Raw genomic sequence first — 15,328 nt, 5'->3', positions numbered from 1 at the left:
AGGGTGGTACTCATAAACTAACAATTTTCTTTTTTCATTTAATTTTTCTTTTAGTTACTCATCTTTCGCATCCTGATAATTTCATATGAGTCAGCTTGTTCTTGGCGTTGTGATGGCTGAGCTGTGTGTTGGTGCCATGCTGCTTATAGTGTCACTGACATCTTAGCATTTTAAATCCGTTTGTTTATTCCTCCTCCACATCTGAGTCATTATTATTACTATTATTATAGTTTGAGTCAGCATTGTCATCTTGTATTAGTTTAGATATGAGTCCTTGTCGTTATTTTATTGTTGTAGTATTTTAAATACGAGTCATTGTCATTGATATCGTTGCCATTTTTATTCATTCATTCATTCTCAATACCCAATTTTACAATTCAGGATTGTGGAGGTGAAAGCAAATCTTATCCCAGCGTCATCGACTTTGTCATTATTATTAATAATAATAATAATTTTTTGTTATATTCCAGATCTGAGTCAGCATTGTGGTGGTTGATTATATCTGCTGATATAATCATCTGAATCGCATAGCTTCTAAAGAGTGAGCGTGCTTTTCTTCAAATTCAGTGTCTGTACATTTTTAAGATTATTGTCTTGCATCTGCAGTTTTATTTAGGTGTGTTTTAGTCATAAATATCGCTGATTGATTTCGTGCAGTTATTATATGTGATGCCTTAGTTTAGGTGACACAAAGATTAATTATTTTACTAATTCATGTGACAAGACTCCAGCAAAATGTTCTTTTAGTATTTATTATGGTTATGAAGCATCAGTAAAGTGGTATTCGTCTCTCTTCAATGTGACATTCGATATGCTGGTAAAAGTACTTACAAATATTAAGAATTCACAGATCTACAAAAAAAAAGTATGCAGTATCAAGATATGCAAGTTTGGACCATTCCAAAGTGAAGTTATTTTAGTATGTCATATTGCGCGGAGGAATAACTGCTTTATTGAGGCTTTATAAATGTATCATCACCAATAGAAGCCCTTGTTAACCTCTCCTTACGCAAGTGAAAATGTGTAATGTTGCATTTTAGATGCATTTTTTCAGTACCTAGACTAAAGTGTTACTGAGATTCTCAATTCTTTTGTTTTTATACCCCCTTGGTTGCACCCAGAAAATCACGCAGTTCCAATCTCACACTTTTTGTTAATTTTAGTTGACTCTTATTAAAATTAAGGTAGTGACAAAAACAAAAAAAATTACAGTCAGTGGTACCATTAGCAATAAAACTGGCATGAGAGATCGTGTTTATTAGTTTACTTTTATTGTCCACAAGTGAAACTTTGCTTCGTTCCAGTCAGAAACATGTACAAGAACATACCTAAATACATACATAGTCATAAATAAATGTAATAAAAAAACGTCATATTATATTTTTTGGGTTTAATATTCTTTGTTAATCCCTGAGGAGAAATTGTCTTTTTGCATGACCTTTGAGTTTCCGAGTGCTGGTTCAGCCATTGTACCTAAAAAGACAGAATTCTGGAATGGCTACTTATGTTAACAAAAATGAATTTGGCCTATTTAAAAGTTTTACAGTTGGTGTAAAACTGTTTCTTCTTCTATTTGTTTTACATTTTGGCAATATCGTGTCTATTCAGGGTGTGTGTTTAACCCTTTACAGTCTTCTCAGCTTTTCTTTTTGCCTCTATTATACAGTTCTTTAAGTCCCAATTGCGATTTGTCCACTGAGAGCAGACCCCAGTTGGGTTATTTTCCTAGGTTTATTTTTTATTAGCCAGGTATGCAGTTTATTAGATGAACTGAGATCTGATGTAATTGAGTTTATTTTTGTTATTGAAGCCACGTGAAGTTTGCTGTTTTGGGACGTACATTCACCTTTAATAAATCAGCTTTATAATTAGTCTATGACATTGTTATTTATTTATTTGGCTGATGCCTTTATCCAAGACCGCTTACAACATTTCAGATACAATTGGTTACATTTATTTTGTGAAGTCATTTACTTATGATCACACGGTGTCAGCAGCAGGATTTGAACCCACATCCTCAAGGTTTGAAGTCCAGAGATTTAACCACTATGCCACAATACCTTATAAAGCAAGAGCTGTGTGTACAAGCACATGAAGCTTCACATGTGTTAATGTTTTTTTTAATCTGCTTTGCCTAGTTTGTTTATATATCCAAGCTCAGATTTATTTTTTTCTCAATGTGTTTTCATGAATGACAAAAGGCAAGCATGTTTGCGTTTTGAACACGTGTGTTTGCTTTTTTTGTGCAGTCCCAGATTTGTGATGCCAGGGGACTGTCCTTTTAATTGAAATGGTTGTAAAATGAAGGACCATTGTGGAATGATAATTTTATGATGTTGAAGACCCTAGCTAACAGATCCATCATATTTTTAACTTGTCTTTGTACTCATAACCACTTTTACAGGGCTGGACATTGAACTTCTATGGTCATCATGACTTCAGGACGCAGTAATGCAACAGCATACCTGTAATGTTTCTTGCTGTATGTCAGGTACTTGCACTCGCGAGCAAACTATTAGGAGCGCTATACTAGTACTACACAGTGCCTCCTTTTGCTCTGAAAGCAGCCTCAGTTCTTCATGGCATGGATTCTGTAAGATGTGAGAAACATTCCTTTGAGATTGCGGTCCATGTTAATGTGATTGCATCACGCAATTTTGGCAGATTTGTCAGTTACACATTCAGTCTCCTAGTGTATTGCATCCCAGTGGTGTTTCTACTGGATTCAGATTTGGTGACTGGGGAGGCCACTGTAAAATACTGAGCTCATTTTCTTGTTCATTAAAACCAGTTTGAGGCAAGTTCTTCTTTTTGCCATGGGGCATTCTCATGCTTTAAGTAGACATTAGAAGATGGATGAATTATGACCATGAAGTGATGCACATGGTCATAAATAATACTCGGGCTGTGGCATTCAAGAGATGATTGATTGGTATTAACTGGTCCAGAGTCCTTCCATATCAGGCATTCGTCCTCTGTCGAGGTTTTTAAAATTTGGCTTATTTTCTTCCACCTTTCACTGTGTATAATGAGTTTGTGGGGGGTAGTTTTAAGTGGTTGTTGTATTAATTTGCTTCTGTATGATTGTGTTATGTTTATTTTAAGGCTTCTTTGTATATAACTTTGACACAATCTCTGTTGTTTTGTATGAGCTTTTATAAATAAAAAATAAATAAATAAATGTAATCAAAGTATGTCAAGAAAACATTCCCCTTACCATTACATCACCACCACCAGCTTGAACTGTGGACACAAGGCAGATTGCGTGCATGGATTCATGTTGTTGGTGCCAAATTCTGACCCAACCATTTGTATCTCAGCCTAAACTAGGATCCATCAGACCAGGCTATGTTTTTTTTTTTTTTTTAATTCTTCATATGTCCAGTTTTGGTGAGCCTTTGCCCACTGCAGCCTTGGCTTTGTGTTTTTGGCTGGCAGAAGTGGAAACCAACATGTTGTTCTGCTGTTACAGCCCGTCTGCTTCAAAGTTTAACATGTTGTGCATTCTGAGATGCTTTTCTGCTCATGGCAGATGGGTTATCTGAGTTACTGGAGTCTTTCTGGCAGCCCAAGTTAGGCTGGCCATTATTAGGGTGATCTCTTTTATTCTTTTATCAACAAGGCGTTTATGTCTGCAGAACCTCTGTTCACTGGATATTTTTTTCCAGCCTTCTTAGTAAACTCTACAGACTGTTGTGGTTGAAAATCCCAGGTGATAACAGTTACAGAAATACTCTACCAACCTGCTTGCCACCAACCATAATGGCATGGCCATAATCACTGAAATCTCATTTTTTCCCCATTATGGTTTTTTGATGTTAATATTAACTGAAGCTTCTGACCTGGAACTGTAGGGTTTTATGCTTTGTGCTGCTGCCACATGATTGATTGATTAGATAATTGCACAGATAGGCAGCTGTACAGGTGTTCCTAATAATTTGCTCAGTTGAGTGTAAGAAGTGTTGCCGAATTTCCTCCTTGGGACAAATTAAGTACTATTTGTATATCCATCTATAGATTCATCTGTTTGTTTGAGTGACTAACTCAGTGTTTCTGAGGCAAAATGGTTGACCCACAAATTCCTTGACCTATTTGCTTTACACATGTAATACTGTGATTATGGTGGTCGCAGTTTTTGCAGAAAGGGTGTCAGTCTACAGGAATAATTTGGGAGCCCCAATAAGAAAAGTGAATCATTCTACAGACCATCATGGAGCTTGTGTTAGTCTGGGTATCACTAAGTAACAATTCCAACCGTGGGCCAGTGACTAAAAGATATTAGATTTAATTACGGGGAAACACATTGAGGACATATGTTGACGCCTTGCTTTGCCCAGGCACGGTTGTGGAGTCGGTACACAAAACCTTCAATTCGGACTCCCTCGATGCCTGATGCCTCAGACCCCTCTATGTGTAATTAGACTTGTGTATTTATTATGTTGATTGAAATCACACAACATACAAGATGCCTTTGTGAATCACCAGGGGCCTCATGCATAACGCCATGCGTAGAATTCGCACTCTAACATGACAAAAGCAGAAATGTACTTACGCACAAAAAAATCCAGATTTATAAATCTGTGCGTTCGCCAACTTCCACGTTCTTCCATTACATAAATCCCGGTCAGCGTGAAAAGTAACGCCCGTGCAAGCGTCGGCTGTCCCACCCCGTATCCTCCCAGAGTTACACCTCTTTGAATATGTAAATCAATATAAATAGCCCTTAAGATCAGCCTTCTGTGAAAAGTAAAGAGGAAAAATAGAAGAATTTCAGCGAATACCAAGTGGAGGCAAGGAAAAACTGACTATTTGTTGGTTTAAACAGTGGTATAAACAACAAAAGGAAGTTGATCAAGTGACATAGCATGTCTGAAAAACTCGAAAGCTCAAGTTCACAAAATCACACAGTGCCCAAAATAAAATAAGAAGTCAGATATTAAGGTCGCCGTGAAAAGGCAAGTCATAGCACACCGTCTGAGTGTCATATAAAAAGCTTATTAGGGTAAAAAAGGCACACAGTGGGGGGGAGGGGGGAAAGCACGAAATGTCTACTTTAATCTCGAAATTTCCACTTTAATCACATAGTTTATTTTGTCATTAAAGTAGAACATCATAAAGTTCATCTTAAAATCGTTTAATTTACTAGTATCTCAAATCCCATCGTAACTAAAGTAGCACGTTAAATGCTTTGTTTTGTATTTGATCTTCTATGTGTGTGAATCACTACGTGCTTCCGGGCTTTCTCTTCCTCCGACAGGACACAGAATCCATTACATTCATAATATTACAGCTCTCTGAATAATTAAAATACTGAGAATTATATTTGATATCATTTTCATGATGATAGGAGTTAAAGCATGTTATTAAACATATGGGAACACTGTGGCGCAGTGATTGTTCATGTCTCACGCAAGATGCTTGCTGCGCCGTGTGTGACCTTCGATGAAATACTTTATTACAGAAGTACTGTCTCTTTCAGACGTACTAACCCCCAATTCCTGTCCTTACTTTTCTTTCTCCAAATACCCAATCTCCACACAATCAGCTCTGTAATAGATGTTAAGCCATCTGTAAGCTTAGAACGCCGATTCTTCAAAACTTTTAAGTAACATTGAAATATCTTCGCAATGTTTAATTATTCTATCCATCTATCCTTCCTGTGTTGCACCAGCCACAGCAAGAATACAGCGCGAGGCAGGAGCAATAAGTGAACGAAGTTCCAGCTCCTGGCTAGCACTGCGACACAGTATATGTAGTTAAAATTTTATCTGTATAATATAATAAACATTTTGCTGCATTTCATCTTAAAAATGATATCATCATCATATGTAAATACGCGCTTTATAAAGTGGCTCAGGTTGTGCAATATTATAACTATCGCAAGTTTACTGTGAGGTGATTGTACTTATAAGTACAGACAGTTCTACAAGGAGCACTTGATGGACTGATTGAGTGCGTTTAGAGTTCTTGTGATGAAACTGTTTCTGAACCGTGAGGTCAGTACAGGAAAGGCTCTGAAGTGTTTGTTGGATGAGAGCAGTTCAGATAGCGAATGGCTGAGGCAGCGTGTGCTTGATGCTGTATACCAATAATTCTCTTTCAATTGGCTATATTTTTATCAAAAGTCTAGAAGAAAAACTTAGTCAAATCAGTATATGTGAATTTGGAAATTTTAACGCATTTTATTATAGTTTACATTTAGTCTGAGTTAATACATATTTATTGACTCCAACTCCAGTAACCCAATAATTGCTTATGACTCCAGTTCCACAGCCCTGTGCTCAGGTGGTGTCAGACTCATAATATATATATAAATATATATATATATATATATATATATATATATATATATATATATATATATATGGGCCTTATTCAAAGACAACAGCATGCATTCAAATGTATAATAGACAATTACCTTCTGCTAATTTTAGCATGAAGTTACTCCTGACACACTTTACATTATTGGTCTATTTTTCAGATGCTTATTTTGCTCATCCCGTCTGCGATCAGCCTTTTCATATTTTGATTGGTTAACCTTAATCCGCAGTTGTGAAATGGCCATTCATTTATTTGCTGAAAGCACAACTCCTTCAAACCTTTTTGGCTATTGCATTTTTCTGCCCTCCTGCTAAGTTTGTTCTGCACTGATTTTTTTTTTTGATTTTTAATGTGTCTGCTACACCTTAAAAGTATTGTTATGATCCCTTTATTGTGTGCCCTTAAACCTGTGTTGTGTGACCCTTTGCATTTATATATCACATCACTGCATTAGATTAGAACTATCTGGACAAGAAGAGGAAATTCAGCCCAATAAAGCTCTCCAGTACTATCCACTTATTTCTTCTAAAAGATCAGGTAGAGTTTTGAAAGTCCTTCTGTCAAGCACACTACTTGGTAGCTTATTCCATGTGTCTAGCAGCCGGACAGCTCCTAGATTTCTTTGTTTCAAATATCTGATCACCCTTTGTAAGGGTCTTTTCAACATCAGAGATGGCCATTTTAGCTACTGTAATCAACATACAAGGTACAACTTCCTTTGTGTAATGGAAGCGTTAATCTGCAATCTGTTATCAAACTGGCTTATGGGTTTTTTTCTGCATTAAGCATGCATGCACACCATGTGTGCAGCAGAGCACTGGGTATCATGATATAGGACAATATCTCTTACAATACGAGGCTGCTTAATTTGAACATAAAATGATAGTCATAGCCATCTTGTCACCACACCTTTTGTGATCAGAGGGGTCTGGTGCCATTTTCAAGGATGACATTGTCCCAACCCAGAAGGTGGGTCTCTGTTTTTTTGGTACTGCTAAACCTGGTGAATTTGCATTCCTAAAATGTAAAGTAAAAAATCATTATTTCTAGAATGTGTATGTACATGGCTGGGCAATGGTAGGTTACAGCCTAAGCAGAAGTGCTTTTGTGAAGATTTTAAGAGTGATATCAGCCTCATGGAGGTGTGAATATTAGCAACTCTGCACACACACAATAGCGTTTGTCACAGTAGTAAGTGCAAAATTATCCCAAAAGAGCACATGAGGTCTATGCAAATGCACTCGGAAGAAATTCTAACAACAATGTTCTTGATTAGTCTAAAATTATTGGGCATGGTCAGCCGTGTTATTTCATCGTTTTTAATCACTTTTTACAGCTTGCTGTTCTGCTTCTCTGTGTGCTGGCAGAGGCTATTATGTACAATATGTCTGCCAATCTGTCTTGTATATGAACTGGAACATTTTGAGTCTTTTGTTTGATAAATGGATTATTTGAATAAACTAAATCATAATTCTGACAGTAGTAATCAAGGTACATGTCTTAGAGCTATACTGGGCAGCATATTACTGAGTTTAATGCAGCAATGGTATTTAAGAGTGTGATATGATGATGGGGGGGGGTTAGCGGCAGGGATCTGTCAAATGATGACACTGAAGAAGTGTTTTGCATAGTACGTTCTTGTTTAAAATTTCTACAGCCTTTTAGCAATTGAAAGTAGGAAGACTTTAAATTTTGTAGTTTATAAAGTAATGTTCTTAAATCATGATCTTAAGGGAAAGGCCGGACATAAAAATGTGTCAGTCTGTTTTAGGGTCTTTGGTTGTCCATGCTAAATCTAAACTGTAGTATGTTTAGTAGACAGTTTGGCTGTAGCAAGTTAAAAATTAAAGGTGCATACTCAGAAAGAGCAGGAGCAATAGACCATCATTACCGATGTGAACGGCACCCGGGCACAGACAGGCGGACATGTTGTTTCTCAAACCACCACACGTTTATTTACTACAATATTTACAACTAATTGGTCACAAAGACCCAGTCCAATGGTCACACAGACCCAGTTTAGTGCACAAACAAACCCCAAACAGTCCTGGCCACAATGCCTTGTCTTCGGGCCGCCTCCACTCTCCTCCTGAGCTTCGTCCTGCTTCCACCCGACTCCAGCCTCGAATGAAGGGAGACGGCCCCTTTTATAGAGGACCCGGATGAGCCCCAGGTGTTCCCGGCAATCCTCTTCTGGCCACGCCCAAGTGTGGCGGAAGTGCCGGCTGTCCTCCCGGCTGCTCTCCGGCGCCATAACCTTCCCCAGCACTTCCTGGTGTGGCAGGAGTGCTGGGAAACAAGTCCCCAAGGCATTGGGCGCCTCCTGGCGGTGACCACGGGCCCCTACAGGGAAGGGCTTCCATACCCTTGACCCGTGGCCCCCAAAGCAACCCGGAAGGCGAACCCCACGTGATCCAGGCAGGGCTCTGACCCTTTTCCGGTCCCTCCTGGCGTCCCGGCCGGGTCATGGCCCCTGGCATCCCTGACACCATATAAAATGGTTTTCTAAAAGTGCTTGTCAACAAGGTGCATGACAGATACAACCATAAATGAACTAATATCACAGCACAGGAAAAAGGTTGTGGAAGATAATTGTGTCCAGTCTGGGTAAACCCAGGTAGTGCTAGTGGTGTGCTGCTTTTTTTTTTTTATATAAATTAATTAAAGACTAGGGGGCTTCACTCGCCAGCCCCTGTGTTTGGTTAATCGAATATACAATTTTAATTTACACATTGTGACAACGCAACATATAACTGCCTGTGAGTGAATATTGTTTCTGCTTCTCTAATAAATAATCCGACTTTTTCTAATGTTTGTCCCTGTGATATATTGATTATCATAGCAAAAGCTATTCTCACAGTAAACTGTAAACCATTTTAATACGAATGGCATATCACAATCTCCTTTGGTGTTTAATGTTATTCGTGGTATATATACATTTTGCCTGTTAAAACTTGCATTGCTTCTCCATGATCATAAATATACACCTGACCGAATTGTGTGTTCTTTGAAATTCAACTTGTCGTTGCTTTAACTGTTGCAGGACCACAGATTCTCATAACGTATGGTCTATTATTGTGTAAATCCACGTTTTGTGCATAAGAATGATGTGAATGCGAAAAGACTTTGTTGTCTACTCTTTGCCTTTTATTTCTGACCTCGATTTGTCCTGCTCTTTTTTCAATTACACTTGGTTCTGTTGATTAATCACCTTTTGTTTTGCAGTAATGCAATCTTTTCTATCTTTGATACTGTAGCGACTGACATGATCAAGTGTCACAGAAGTTTTACTTGAACAATCGCTGACTTCGTAACCCCAAGCACAACTTTCTAGCACCCTCTCCAATCCCTTATCTCCGCGTCTCCCCCAAATTACCGCATCAATCAATACCCTACTATCAGTCTTCCGTGCTGTACTCCGCCCTCCCTCAATCGGACCGAACAGTCACTTAAAACCAAAAAGGCCGCAACCTGGTTGGGACGCTGCAATACTTTCGAATTTTGCTGGTTTCAAAATCTCTTATCTGCCTTTTTTTCTCTCCAACACCTTTGGGTGTCTATTCTCCGTATTGTCCTTATAGGCTTTATATGTGTTGAGAGCATAGGATCTGTGTGAACTACGTGCTTTTACACAACTGACTGTTTTTTGATGGCTATGCTCTTATATGATATCTGTTGTAAGTAGGGCTTGTCTTGCAAGAATCTCATGTTCCACATCCCCGCGAGACGGCCCTGGGACAGTCTCTTGGCACCAAGTCTCATGTTTAAGATCCCCGTGAGACGCTCCATGGCAACTCTCTTTTGTCTTGCGGGTTTTTTAAATGTCTTTCGAGAACTTCCAATAAGATCACGTATCGTCAACTTGCTTTTGCTTTCCAGGATTTCTTTTTATAATAGAGAGACATAGATTTTTCTGATTTAGAAAATGGTTCAAGCCAAAACCAATAATAAGACTTAAATCCATTTATAGGGTCACAAGGGATCTAACATGCAAAGCACGAGGCAAGAACAAGTCTCGTCAGGTGGAACTCTGGCTTCCTGAAGCACTAAAATTGGATTAAGCAGGTTCAGTAAATAAACAAATGAATGGATGACTGGAGATCATTTTAATCATTCATTTCTATAATAAAATAGGTCACTAAATAGATTCTTAGAGAAATTGGCACAAGTTATTTTTTTATACATTATAATACAGTGCTCTGCATAATGATTAGGACAAAGACACATTTCTCCTTGATTTCCAAATCTGCTCGAACAATTCAGACATCAAACTGGTTTGAAATCAGGTGACTTGGCTTGACCATTTAAGAATTTTCCATTTTTTAGCTTTGACAAACTCCGGTGTTGCCTCAGCAGCATGTTTTGGATCCTTGTTGTAGGATGAAGCGCCATCCACGGAGTTTGGAGAGATCTACTGGAACTTGAGTAGATCAGATGTTTCTACACACCTCAGAATTTATTGTACCACTGCTGTCAGCAGTTCCATCATCAATGAAGAGAAGTTTTCCAGGACCTGTGCAGCCATATGTGGCTAAGCCATAACACCACCACCATATTTAACAGATGAGGTGGTCTGCTTTGGATCTTGGGCAGTTCCTTGTTATCTCCACATTTTGCTCTTGCCATTACTCTAATGCAGGTTCATCTTTGTCTTTTCTATCCACAAGACTTTTTCCCAGAATTTTGCTGGTGCTTTGAAGACCTTTCTCGCAAACTGTAATCTGTTCATTTAGTTTTCTGCAGATAGTCGTGGGGTTTGGGACTCCATGTAGAAAAGTGTTGTCATTTCTACATGCTGTGATTGAAATGTATGCACATCCCCTTAAGTGAAAGTCTGCACTGTGGACTTTAATCGCAACTGAACCATTTGATTTGTAATTTTAAACTGTGGAGAAGAGGGACAATATCAAGGAAAAATTGGTCTTTGTTCCAAACATTATGGAGTGCACTGTATGGTCTTTATAACTAAGCTTTTGCTGTTCATTAGAACACAACATTTTTAATAATAGCAGTGCCAGTTCTCTCCTGGATCACAGTTCACCTAATATTTAAAAAATAATATATCATATAATGATATTTAATATCATTTATATCCTCATATATGTTCCACTCTATTTAGAAAATTAGTTTCATGTAACTATAGGTTTTTTATCATACTCAGGTTTAATCTGTACCCTGTTGTTTTATTTGAAGAGCTCCATTCTGATTAATAGCTTGCATTCACCTTTGTAATTCCTTTAATAATTGTAAACATTTCAATCATGTCCTCTCTTAATTTTCGTTAGGTTAAAGAAAAAAAAATCAACTCCTTCAACTTTTTCTTACAGTTAATACCCCAAAGTCTGTAGTACTGTTGTTCTTTTGTAATACAAAGACCAGAACTGCACATAATATTTCAGGTGAGGTCTCACAAGTGTGTTATATTGCTTAAATGTAACCTTGTCTTGTAAGACATTGTGCTTTGTAACCAACTTCATATTAGCTCTCTTACCCACTTCTGTATAATGGTGGGCTATTAGGAATCGCTAATCTACTGTGACTTCTACCCCGTGTGTAATTATATCTAAAAAAAGTTTAGATCATTTTCTTCCACATCCATGCCAGCTGGAATTTTTTGTTTTTCCGTTCCTCCATGGTCAACTAACCATGGCATTTAGTTCCAAATAGAATATTGTCTTTTACCAGGATAACCATTAGAGTCTTGCAAACAATCTGCTTTCAAATGTAACTTAATTTTTGTTCACCTTCATTATTAATTCTTTCATATCTACTTCTTCATTTTTCTTGTACACTTTGTAAAACACTTTGAACAATATGTCTGTATGAAGATGTACTGTATAAGTAAAGCTCATGTGGCGAGCTATAGATCATAAATCACTTGGCCGTTGGATCCTATACTGTATATTAACCAGCCCTTATCCCCTGCTGAAATCGTTTTTGACGGATTAATTTCCTTATCAGCTTATTCCAGTACACAGTAGCATCAGTCTTGTATGTGATAATAGTCGTTTGCATAGCATAATCAGTCACATACTCGGACTAACTCAACATCAGAAATTTGACAAATGAGAAGAGTCCATTAGGCCAATTTGTTTAGCCAGTAGCTAAGGTGCCCCAGTATCTAACTCGGATCCTTCTTAAAGGATTTGTGCTTCGACCAAGATGTATCAGTATTTTGTTCCATAGTCGCATAATTCTTTGAGTAAAGAAGTGCTTCTTAGCTTCAGTCCTAAATGCACTTGCCCTTAATTTCCATATGTATATGTGGTTTACATTTAAGTTGGAAGAATTCAGCTGAGTCTACTTTATCCTGAAGACCTGGATTAGACCTCTGCGCAGTCTCCTGTGCTTCAGACTAAACTGGTTTAATTAGTTTGTTGGAGTACATCATGTCCTTAAGTCCCATAGGTTGCCTCTAGAGCTGCTTGTAAACAAAACTGATAAGTTTAGTTTAACTTGTACTTAAATGTTATTTGTTCATCAACATGTCAATTGACATAGACCCCACTTTACATATTTCTTTTTCAGCATTACAGTTAGATTTCAAACAGAAGGATAAAGCATGTAGAAATAAACGAAATTCATTTTGGATAGAGATGCTGCATTCGATCAGCAGCCGATCTAAATCAGCCAATTTTTACTAAAGGCAATGTGATTGGTAAATTGGCTCATCACAAAAACCTTTTTTTTTAAGCCCTGCTTTTCTATGCTTTACAATAATTTAATTGCAGTGCTCCTTTGTGTGGTATTACGGTAATTGAGCCAGCACGTGTCTTTTTTTTCCAGAGAACGCCCCTGTAGTGTAAACAATGCAAGTCAAGAGTTGTTTTATAAGAGAGTGAGAGACGATTGGAATATTAATCTTACGCTAAAGAAAACGGAGTAATAAATTGAGAAAAAGTAAATCTGAGAAGTAATACTTGCAATTAGACACGGCAAGAAAAGCTACTTTAATCAGTTCAGACCTTTTTATTTTGTCCTTTTAAATTAAAACAGACACCATTTCAGTTTGAACAGCGAGCTTGTTTTAAGTGCAGCAGCTTACATTTGGATTGAAATTGTCAAATGCAAAAAAGAAAAAATAAAGACAAATTTGAAATTGTTATTTTAACAGAAAAATGTGTCTTTTACTTATAAACCTATTAAGCATGTTAGTCATGGGTCTTCTTTATAAATAACTTATGAACATTTGCAGTTTTTTTTAAAGATTTGTAGTGTGTTTATTATTTGTGGCTGTGTGTCGTACTGTATACATTTTGGTAAGAAATGAGTACTGCATTATTAAAATGATAATCCATATTCATAAGTACAACACCTCAAGAATGTGGAATGCCTAGCTAATACCCTCAAATGAATACACACCATTGAAATATATATGAGAGGGTTAAAAATGTATACACACTTCAACAAAGGAAAAACCTGTATTAAAGTTGTGATATTCAATTTATACAGATGTCAAGGAATGAATTTAATTCACTTTTGACTTCTACATTTACAACAGGTGCTCAGAACGGTTACCAACCCTTGTCTCACGTGTACATTGTTTTGGTAGACTTTTGTGGTGAGCGTGTAAAACTGTTCTTACACCATAGCCAAGGAAGCAGGACTTGTTGCTGGATGAGAACCTTTGGATCTTCCTTTGTGCACATCACACACAGTACCATGGGTTTCAAACTTATCATGAAACAAGCAAATTTCAGGTATTTTGTCAATTGTTGGTGGCATCTCAATTGTCAGTGTACTTCAACAACATTCTCAAATTTAAACCACAACTTTAAAATGGTTTTGCGCTTCTCAAACAATAACTGTACCCCTGCCATTTTGTTTGAGGGTCCTGCCTGCTACGTGGTGATGCTAGAATTCAATGCGAGTAACATCTTCTGAGATAACATCATACTACACATCATATTTGTAATTTGATTCAGCTTTGGAAAAGTCCAACTGTTAAAGTGCATATATGTTACCGGCATTGTATAGAATGCCTAGGCAATATATAGAATGCCGAAAATTAGACGGCAAAGTATGAAACAATTAATATGTCACACATTTCCTAGGCATTCTATCCAATGCCAAAAGACAAACCGGCAAAGTATAAAATACTCCCACTAATGACGTTTCTAATGTCACATGGCAACAAGTATATTATTTTATTTTCTCTTGTTTACTCAATAAGAACGTCATATACTTAATTTTGTATTTCTTTTGTTTTCATATATGTGTTTTCAATTAAAGCCTTTTTATGACTTTTTTAATACTTTGCCTAAACAGCATTTGTCATTCTATATAATGCCTATGTATTGCATACAATGCCTAGGGAAAGTATATATAATCTATACTAATAAAAAGTAAAGCCCTCACTCACTGACTGACTGACTCATCACTAATTGTCCAACTTCCCGTGTAGGTAGAAGGCTGAAATTTGGCAGGCTTATTCCTTACAGCTTACTTACAAAAGTTAAGCAGGTATCATTTCGAAGTTCTACGCGTATTGGTCATAACTGAATCCTACCTACGTACATATATATGGCCTTAGCCTGCATCTCGGTCGCCGTGTGAGATGGAGTTGCATCCCCCATCACCACACCTCCCACGTAGTTAGCTGCCTGCCTATATTGCGTCCCCCATAGCCACGCCTCCCATGTAATTGAGTGCCTGCCCATATAAGGCCGTCTGTCAGCAGCAATCCAATAGACACACTGCCGCTAAATATTCGCAGGCATATCAAAAAGTTAATACCGGGAATGCCTGTTAAACATCTTGGAGTCACGAGTAGCGATTTGGGTGATGAGATGTCTATCAAGGTGATCACTGTGATATTTATATGTCATTGAAATGTATTATTATCAGGCATGGTTTAGGCACCTATGTCATCAGGAAGGCACCAGAAAAAGGGACCTCAAGGTTACTATTATGGAAGTTAATTTAGAGCATGGATGCCGTGAATGTAAGAGCTATAATAAAGTTCCCCTGCATACTTTAAAAGAAAGTCTCGCCATCATTTAATTTT

At 37.5% G+C, this 15,328-nt stretch overlaps 1 protein-coding gene across 5 annotated transcripts in view; it reads left to right on the top strand.

The window, feature by feature from the left end:
- Nucleotides 1-15,328, top strand: part of fam49bb (family with sequence similarity 49 member Bb) — a 148,070-nt gene that overhangs the window by 51,257 nt on the left and 81,485 nt on the right. The gene's annotated exons all lie outside the window — the stretch shown is intronic.

Source organism: Polypterus senegalus, chromosome 5 (assembly GCF_016835505.1).
Source record: "Polypterus senegalus isolate Bchr_013 chromosome 5, ASM1683550v1, whole genome shotgun sequence".
Taxonomy (NCBI): Eukaryota; Metazoa; Chordata; class Cladistia; order Polypteriformes; family Polypteridae; genus Polypterus; species Polypterus senegalus.
Note: the sequence above shows the minus strand (reverse complement) of the source record. Positions and strands in the feature narration are given on the sequence as shown.